Below are 9,294 nucleotides of genomic sequence, written 5' to 3'. Positions count from 1 at the left end.
TAAGATATGGTACCTTTGGACACCCAAGCCTTGACCTTAGAATGACATTGTATGCTTTGACGGTTCCTTTTACGTGCTTATGAGACTACATGAATATGTGCATCGTGTCTAATCTAACTAATTCCAACTTGTTACCTAGAGATATAATAAAAATAAAATAAAAAATTCGCAAAAATTATGGTTCGAAAAAAAAAAAAAATTGTCGAACCTAACATTCAAAGTTGCGCGCGCCCTCCTAGCGCAAGTTCAGAAGTTGCACGCGGCACCTCCGCGCAACATTTTTGTCTTGCCCGCGCCCATTGTTCAACGTTGACTTTGACTTGTTACGAGCAATATCATACGGAGAAAACGATACTACCGCTTCAAGGTTAATCGTTAAGTAGGTGTTAAAAATACCTCTTTGGCTAACAACGTTGTCTAACTTTTACTATGATCGTCTTTTTTTGAAAAACATGCTTTTTTTATCGTTCTTTTTGCATTTTCTTAAAAACATAATATAAATAATAAAAATAAAAAATTTATCGTTCTTTTTGCGTTTTCGCAAAAAAAAAAAGAAAAAAAAAAAAAAAAACCCTTGCATGTGGTAGATGCTACTCTTGAAGATGCACTTTCCAACTTAGCGAAAGACGGAAAATTGCGCGCGATACTATTTTTGATTATGATGATTCGTGTACGTACTTTATAATCGAGCTAATGACATTACTTCTTGTGAGGTTTGTCATATAAGTCTGCATCTCTTAATAGGACGTCATCAATATATTTATTCTTAAACGTGCCTATTTTCGCGTTCATCATTTTTTTAGTTGTAATTGGTCAACCTTGATTTAAGAGTATAATTTATTTACCTCTTCTGGTTTAAAAAGAAAATCCCGAGAACTTTACTTGGGATGATTGCCTCAAAAAGAGAGAGAGAGAGAGAGAGAGAGAGAGAGAGAGAGAGAGAGAGAGAGAGAGAGAAATAGAACGAAAAAAAAATGTCGTTCTTAAAAAAATAATAAAAAAATATTTATTAAAAAAAATAGAGTATGATACAAAAAAATATATATATATATATGATGAATGATGAAACCGAGAAAATGATTTAATTATTTCTTTTTAAACAAATAGTAATATATTATCCTTTAAAGATAAGCAATATGAGAATCATAATTAAAAAAAAAAACGATATTGATCTCTATTGTAATCTAAATGATCAACAAATACTATAGTATATTTTATCATTTTAAGGAGTATGTTCGGGTTGATTAATATTCCTAAAATTTGATGAGCATTTTCAATCCAACTTTCTTGACTTTCTCTTCTACCTTTTTCGAAAACAATTCATTTAAAGTAAAATCCTTAGATGATTACCTTGTTGAAGTCAAAACAAATCATGACATTCCATTAATGATTGTTCGTGAATTTTTTGACATTCTTCATCAACAAACTTGCTTAAAGTGAATTCGTATTACAAGAATTAAAAAAAAGAAATAAAACAATCATTTTGACTTTGGTTCGATGTTTGAATGCTTGACGGAAAAGGTTTAAGTGAACACGCTCAATTTCTCGTGATACACATTACTAGATCATCTTCCACATTCACATACTAGTCCAATCATGGGTGACAAAGCAGCATTGGAGAAACTTAGAGAGGAACTCCAAAACATAAAGGCCCTACGAGAAGAAGAAGCCCAAATGAAGGCTCATAAAAAAGCAGAAAAAGAAAAAGAAAACATTCTGCAAGAAAAAGCAAGAGCCGAAAGAGTAGAGGCCTTGGAGAAACTTTCCCTTCGAGCTAACTCAGGGAATAAGTACTTCAATTATGAGCTTGCACCACAACCTAGTGGCAAGACTCTCCCAGAAATGTTCTTGACTACGGATTTCCAACCTTTAAGGTTACAGACAATCCTAGAACTCACTTAATGAGCTTTATTGGAATTATGGCATTGAAAGGGGTTGAGCCAAGCCTATATGCATTTACTTTTCCTCTTTCATTGAACCCAACTGCTAGATCATGGTTTTATAACCTCCATGAAAAACAAACTTCCACTTAGAGTGATGTTGTAAAAGTGTTTTTAACCCAATATGGAGATAACATTGAGCTCACAACTACCTTGCGCGATCTCGAATTGCTTAAGCAAGGGGGTTGAAGAAGGCTTCATTGACTTCTTTTCCAAGTGGAGATAAAAGGTTTCCCTTATTCCACAAACACCTCCGGATCATGAACTTGTCCCAAAGTTCATAGACAATATGTCTCCACCATACAAGTGCCATTTACAATACCTTGGTTTAGACATATTTCAAAAAGTCTATACTGTGGGAACATTAATTGAAAGGGACTTGATAAATGAAACCATGAAACATATAGATGGACTTGATTTTAGAGAGGATTTCACCTACGTCAGAAACGGACAAAGCTCGAAGACGCAATCTCAAGAAGTTGTCAACAATTCAAGATGTAGCACCCTAGGTCTTGTTTTGTTTCTTTCCTTTGTTTTTTATGATAGACTAAGAGATTCATGCTGTCGAATCTACTTATTTTTCTCATTAATTAATGAATAAAAAATATATTTTCAAGTACGTCTATCTTGTTCTCTTTTCAATCTCTTTAATGTTATTGACTTTAATTAAATAAAACGTATACATACAAACAGGCAATATCAAAAGGCATACATACTCAACACCTTAAGAATCTTGATAAGCTTTGGCTTACTAGATTTATCAAAGGAAAAGAGGCCCATATTTGGCCCACAAAGAAAGGATATGATGATTTCACCAACACAGGAGGCAACTTGAAACTCCATAAATATAATCCCATGTTCTTAACCTTAGAGAAAATCCATCTTTTTGGCGGCCCTTTTGAGCCTCGTCAATTGAGCCTTAGTCATTCAACCTACATTATTCCATACATACCTTGGGATGAGAATGGTGCAAAGATACAAATAGGAAATTGGGGGAACGAAACATAAGAGGGGGACACAAAGTTAGTCTAAACCCAAAAGGAAAGATCAAATGCAAAAGAAAAAAGAAAAATCGTTCTAAACCCAAAACAAAACTAGTCAAAAAAAATAAAGGAGAGATGACAAGGAAAAGGCACCTAATGTAGGAGTTGTCACACAAAGCAGAAAGGTTCTAATTTGATAAGCACCAAAAGTAAAGGATTTTGGGAGTATATTTGAGCCTGTTCGTTTTTTATAACCCCAAGCCTAGCCACGTTTACGACCTTGGAAAGGCCCTCCTTGAGGTAGACCATAACCATATACCAAAATCATCATTCCGTAAAAATATGGCCAATCTTAGGCCTTTTCACATATGGACCTACTATTAAGTAGTCATGCCCATATAATAAAATGCATGAAGTGTTGAGTTATGATTACAAGATCATATAAACAAAATTCAAATGATTTGGATGATTTGATAGCCATTGGCTTGATTACATCATGTTAGTAAAGCAATCGAATCAAACTAAATTCGATGTTTTCCATATCCTTTGCCAAAGAAAAATGAGATGACTATCACTTTAAAAAAAAACACGTTCATCTTAGTTTCTTTTAATAATAGGGCTATTACCAAGGTAATTCAGGTTCTATATACATTGCCTAAAAGAAAAAGAGTTAATACAAAAAATTGATTTGATATATCGACAGCCTCAACGTCAACTTTAGATGTCTTTTACAACTCTTGAGAATTGGTATTTTCACTTGTCATGAGTAACTAAAATGTCCGCCTACGTGGGATATCTCCATCTTCTCTAAGCGAGGAATATTGATTGAACATGATCGCTACATGAAAAAAAATGATCGTTATTGCTATCACACGTATACCTCACTGCCAAGTCATCACGATGATTCAAATATTAAGTCAATAATCCTTGCTTTTCAAAAACATGTCTAATTTTCTTTCTTTATTCTTCTATGGGAAAGTTGGATTCCCTTTCCTTTTTATACAAATCCGTCTTTTTTGTTCATTTATTTTTTAAGGGGGTAAGTCAGGATGATCCCTCCCATTTGGCATCTAAAATACTCAAAAATAGTATAATTTTTTCGCTCTTTGCCTCAAATTGGGGGCTTAATAAAGCCAAGACATCCCCACTTCTCTCTATTTACATATTTGAACACGCTATTTATGCTGCAAAATCAATGTCATGCAAAGCATATTACGAACCATCTTAATAATTTTGAATGACAAAGGGAAGAATACCACTTCCTATTATTTGATCAAGATAATTAATTATATTACTTAATCAAACAATTTGTGATAAACATATGCAATATTCCACAAATTAAAAACACAAGTCTTGGGGCTTTAAATAAACATGAGAAACATCCCCTAGCATATGTATACATGAATTCCAAAAGCCACCTAAAGTCTACACTTGGGGGCTTCAAATTAAAAATATAGGTATCACCTTAACTTTCATTTTAAAACGAGACCATATTTTAGAAAGTGATTTGAATGATTTTATAAATTATTTTAATTCTTCACCAAACCTAAGTTTGATAAACATTCATTTTCAAACTACGATACTTATTTAATTGAAAGAACTTCACTTTTAATTAGAAAAATATGACAATGATGACAAGCAGAAAAACATAAACAAAATCAGATATATGAAATTTTGCTCACATTTTCATATCTTTGTTGAAATAAGTTGCAAATTACAACTTATCTTCATCAATGTTGGACAAAAAGTCACACTCAATTACGAGCTAGACTTTTCTTTCCATTTTGGGTCCAGTTTTTTGAAAATAATATAATTATTGGATCCCTTTTCCAATTTTGAATTCTAGTTCGAAACAACATGTTTCTAATAAAAAATAGTATTCAAAATTTCCTTTCCAAATATTTGTTTTCTCCAATAAATAATGTTCAGATTTTCTATAACTGTTTGGATAATACATGTATTTTTCCAAAAGGAATGAATTAAGATTCGACTTCTTCTTGACTCGAACTTATTCTCAGTTAGTTCTCCTGCGATTATTGGCTAAGGGATGGTAAACAAACCACCTACTAGACCAAAATCAAAATTGATAAGAACAAAGAAAATATTTGATGTTCTAAATCAAATTTGAGAATAAAATCACCACAATGATCTTTACAAACGTTTAGACATTAGGTATGATATACTAAACCTTAAACACAATTGTTTTGGTTTATAAACAAGCAAAGAACTAACTTGCTTTCTTGAACATGACTTTAACTAAAATGTGAAAGCCATATCATTGTCCTAAATATCTCAAAACAAAATAGGACATAGGTCCATCTCAGTATCATATGAATGGCCTAAATGATAGCAAGTCATTAGAACTACCCTAAATTGGGGGCTCCAAGACTTATGAAATAGAAAGAATGCGCATAACCCAACACATAGGGGATCCAATATCAACCAAAAAACAAAATGAGATATTCATGTCATTCGAGCTACTTCGAGAATCGCCTAAACTACAAATGGTTTACATAGATCTCGAGCCTTACAAATTTTCAAATGTATCATAATGATTTAATAATCATGTATGTTGTTCCTTTGAAAACTAAGTTTGCAACTAAACTTGGCCATTAAACATGTTACATATTCAAGCCATTTTCAAGTTCAACTTCAAAAACTAATCTTAGTGCATAATTGTTTTTTCAATACTTCAATTTACTCTAGAGATTAGAGAGTATGACTAGTATAGAGCAAAAGAAACAAAATCATAATTGCTCATACGAAAGTTTAGTACTTAATCATTCATCATGAAAATTGTATCAAGACACGTTATTAACATAAGACAAACAATTTCATGAGTTAGAATGTAAACAAAAGACTCCTAAATTCTGAATTAAGGAGTCTTCATTTAAAATTATTCTCCATTGTTGAACATTGGAATTTCGCGAGGAGGATAACATCTACTTTCTCGAGCTTCAAAACAGTGACAAAATTTGAACTCAAAAGAAAGAATTCAAAAGTAGCAAGAATAGACGAAAAATTTGAACAACATTTCATTTTTCCCCTTACTTGTTCTAATGAATGACCAATATTACTAGACTTAGAAAATTTATTTGTTAAAACTATGAATGGTCAAAAAACGGTTTAAACACACTAGTTTAATCGTTTCCAAGATCCTAGTTGTTATCATAATAAGACGAAACACGAGATTTATAGACCCATTTTAAGCAACATCAAAGGGTCTAATTATTGACAACAAGAAAATCCTCGAAGTCACCCAACACTGGGGGCTACAGCATTCGAACATGTAAAATGGGGGCTTACGAACCCGAAATGTAACCAAGCTACACCAGTTCGATGAATTCTTCAAGAACTTCCTAAACTAACTAGTTTTGTGCAAATCTTGAAATCACGGTTTTATAAGTGAATAATAATAACCATCGGTTATTTTTATCATTGATAAAGCTAATTTTGCAACTTACGCATGAAAAAAACAATATGAGTCGCTCGAACAAATTCATGCTATTATAAAAGTTCAAAATATCATTTATAATTTTAATGCATAATTGTTGTTCTAAACACTTCAATTTACATTAAAATTAACAAGTATAGTATTTTTTTTTTTTTTTTTTTTGACAAATGCTACAACAAGTATAGACTATGTGAGCAAAAAAGAGGGAAATAAAGATCAAGTACAAAGTCAAAATTTGAACAAAAAAAAAACATATATATGCTTGACATGCTCATACAAGATCAATGCTTTGTCACTTAACATGAAATTTGATGCAATATATTGCTTAAACATGTCACAACGACAAACAAACAGATTCATGAAACCAAGTCGAATAAAAAACCCCCCAAATTCAAAATTTGGGGTTTAACGGTTCAAAAGTCACCCAAATTCAGCCAAGAATGAGCAAATTATGGCAAATATGAATAAGGGACGAGATCTACTTCCTTTAGCTTCGAAAAACAAGAAAATCCAAGCTCTTTAGAGAGAGAAAAAGCAAAAATCGTGAAGGAAGGAGAGAGAAAGCGAAATGAAAAATCGCGCTCAGCAATTCTCTTTTTACTAACTTAAAATGTCGTGCGCAACTGAATTAGTTGCGCGTGACAGACCAGCGCAACTCAAAAAGATGCGCACGCCTTGCCATCGCGACCTACTGAATTGCGCGCGGATACTGGTCACTAAAATGACCGGTATCCGGATTTTGATCTATTTGATCATTTTTCAACGGTTTTTGCTCGTCATTAGACGTAATGGTGCGCAAATTATTAAAATCTTTTAAATTGCTTTGCATTCTGTAGTTTAGTTCCTTATTTGTTAGTTTTTTGCATCATATTGCATGCACACCGTGCTTTGTGCCTTCCCCAAGCATACGTTTTGAACGTTTTTCGTAAGAGTGCTTTAAGACGTTCCTGGTGGTGCTTTATGTAAAAGCACCCATAGACAGGTTTGTCATTTTACTGTACTGATGTTACAAATATCCGGGTTTTCTTCTTTTTTCACGTCCGAAGCAAAAAGGAATGTGTTTTCATGCAGCGTAAAAATGCAAATGGCTTATCGTACGGCGCAAAATTGTACGGCGTAGGTGTTGCGTAAAATTTCACTTCAGCCCAAGCTTTGCAAGATCTACCTCTCGGAACTAAAAGGTAGAGAATTACTGTAGGCGTTAGCTCACGAGTCGACAGGCGCGCCGAACCATCAGGAATAGGCACTTCTTGAATGGAAGCAAATACGGTAGTTATTGCGCTTACTAACTTACCGGACAGTTAGGGTGTCCGACTACCCCCTGTATAAAGAAGCGAAGAGACGATGTCGTGCCTATGTAGTCACGTGCCCCCATTCCTGAGACACGTGTACTCATATTGTGGATAAAACTGCTGAGAGAGTTGCTGACTTTCTTCCCTCTCACTGGATTTGGATATATGCCTCTAGTCCTGAGACATGTATTTCTATCTTGTGGACATCCGGCTCGAATACCGGACCATTTAGGCTCGAATACCAAAAACACTTTTTTCATCTTTTTACTTTGTTAAAGTCATGCTAAAGTTTCAATGACATATCGAGGGAATTTAGACCAACAATGACACGATTGAGAGGAAATCATCCCCTTTTATTCTTTTTTAAAACCAATCTCTTCTCATGACTTGACATCACCCTAAACACTTTTACTTGTAAAAGCGTTCTACAATTGCAAAGGATCGATATAGATTCTTTAGCGCGTTAAGACTAGGAAAAAACTTTTCCTAGCCTTAATAGCTACTTGTTTCGAACACTTAGCGAGCCAAGGATTGTTTCCACATCCTTAACATTTCTGAAAGATTCTCTATTCTTTGAGAACTTCACAGAATGAGTCTCGGATTTATTTCCTTGACTACTTTGATCATCGTCTATTCTAGACACAATCAAAGTGGGGGCTAACAGTAGACATCGACTTTTGGACTCTTGTCCCGAAAGGAAGTGCGATGATGTTAAAAAAATCCGTTCTTCATGTTAGATCAAAGTTGAAGTGTTTATGGACTACGAAATGCATTATGAAGTAAGTTGAAACCCATATTTGAGACCAATTTATCTTAGAGCCTTGAAAGATTAATAATTAGGCATAAAACATGTTCATTCATGTTTAAACTTGATTAATAACGGAACCAAATGCGTCAAATATAATGATTAGATCCAATGGAACCTACATTGTTGAAAAACCAAGCCAAAAAGGTAAAACAACCATAAAATTCCCATAAAACGCCTATACAGATGGATATCCCTTTCAAAGAGCTTTCCAACGGTATATTATAAGCCCCAATTCCGAGCCAAAACGAAGAAGTTATGATCAAAACACTAAACCGGGCCCTAAAACCGACACCCTTGCACTCCAACGGCCATAAATTTTGATTCATAAAATATTTTAACCTAATTCTAACGGCATTAGAAATTAGACATTCAGAGATTTCCAATGATATCCTACACGCCTTAATTCGACTCCGCAATCAAAAGTTATGGAAGTTTTAAAAACGCGCTTTCGTATAAGGTAAACTGCAAACCAGCGCAACTCAATCAGTTGCGCGCGCCACCTGACGGCGCGGCTCTAAAACCTTAAACCTATATCCCTACGCCTATAAATAGGCCGGGGTCTTTGTTCAGCATTACGGGGACCGGAAAAATCAGAATTAAAACCCTATTATTCTAAAAACCCTAATCTCTCTACTTCTCTTACTATCATACTACTTTTCCCTCTTTCTTCCCAACTACTCTTCAGCCCTAATCCATCTATTGAAGCTCTTGAAGGTACGAAGAAGAAAGAAAGTCTATAAGCATATTAAACGGAGATTTAACATAAAAGAAAAACGGTTAGTTTCCTAAGCACTTAGATAAATCACTTTTCCTTTAT

The sequence above is a fragment of the Chenopodium album genome, chromosome 5, assembly GCF_948465745.1.
Source record: "Chenopodium album chromosome 5, dcCheAlbu1.1, whole genome shotgun sequence".
Lineage (NCBI taxonomy): Eukaryota > Viridiplantae > Streptophyta > Magnoliopsida > Caryophyllales > Amaranthaceae > Chenopodium > Chenopodium album.
This window is presented reverse-complemented; position numbering follows the sequence as displayed.